Source organism: Mus caroli, chromosome 1, assembly GCF_900094665.2.
Source record: "Mus caroli chromosome 1, CAROLI_EIJ_v1.1, whole genome shotgun sequence".
In the NCBI taxonomy this organism is placed as follows: Eukaryota; Metazoa; Chordata; class Mammalia; order Rodentia; family Muridae; genus Mus; species Mus caroli.
Genome location: NC_034570.1, coordinates 25,726,663 through 25,728,038, shown reverse-complemented (window position 1 = coordinate 25,728,038; position 1,376 = coordinate 25,726,663).

The following is a 1,376-nucleotide window of genomic DNA, read 5'->3' as shown; positions in this document are numbered from 1 at the left end:
AGTGTCAGCCGACCCTGCGCCCTAGCTACCCCGGCGCTTTTCTGACCGGAGAGGCTTGTGGCCCTGCTGAGGCCGGATTTCTGCCTCCCCAACCAAAGCCGATTCTCCAAGTTCTTATCCTCATGTGGAACCATCATGTTATTATTATTATTTTTGTCATTCCAGTAGATATGTCAGGCTATCTAATTATCCATAAACTATTTTTAGACTTTTGAGTTTACACAAATCTAGTTTTTCTCAGCTTTGAGGCATCATGTAAGACTTAGTGAATAAGAAACATTCAATTTAAATCTGTTGCATGTTCCTTCAGATATCCTCTGACTTAGTATAGTCTACAATCTCCCAGGAAGGCATTGCCTTATTAGTCACATGTAATTTGGCAGGAGCAGCTCACATTGCACCTGTCTACTCTCATGTAATCTTTATCTATTGGGCAGATCTGGCAGAATGGTAGGGTGTCTGCCAGAAATTTATTTGCATATGAGACGTACACATTTTCTAGGAGACTGACAACTCATCTTAAAGACAGAGCCAGGCAGACAGGTTTTCCTACTAATAAAAAAACCCTCCACATTTGCATCAAGAAGATCAGACAGGTTTTGTGGCCAGTTGGATTGATTTTCAAATTCTATGCCAAATTTGTCTCTCAAGTTGAGCATAGAAAAGTAGAAGAGGCTGAAATTAAAGATAGAAATGTCATTCTTGCAGAATTTGACTTTAGGTTCAAAGAAGAACCAACACAGGACTCAAGAAGCTGAGCATAATGTACAAAGGGAAAGTCTTACTTCTTCAGAGAAACATTGTGGAGCTCTGACCCTTGACTTCTCTAGCAACAATGGGTGAGGTACCCAATAGGGAGACTTAAGGTAGCTATGGAATACCATTCTTTGAGGCAGAAACTGTGAGAGAAGCAGTCTGAAAAGATTTGTAGAAAGGCAGAGGAGATGACTCATTGTGTATAAACACATGGTCTGCCAGCGTGAGGAGCTGAGTTTTAATCCTCAGCACCCAAGTAAAGAGCTAAGTATGGGTGTATATACTGGTCCTATGCCCAGCATAGGTAGGCAGAGACAGGTTGATGCTGAGAACTGATTGGCCTGCCAGCATAGCCAAAATGGCAAGCTTCTAGTTAGTTCAGTGAGAGACCCTGTGTCAGGGCAATAAGGTGGCTTCCATATACATATCCACACAGAGGTGTGTGTGTGTGTACCTTCATGCAGTACACACACACACACACACACACACACACACACACACACACACACATTTGGTAGGTGTTGGGAGGAAGTACGTTTTGTATACTAATTGGAATTCCCTGTTTAAGACTCTATGGGTACTGAAGTACTCCAAACTAGCACACAAGAAACAGTGAACTA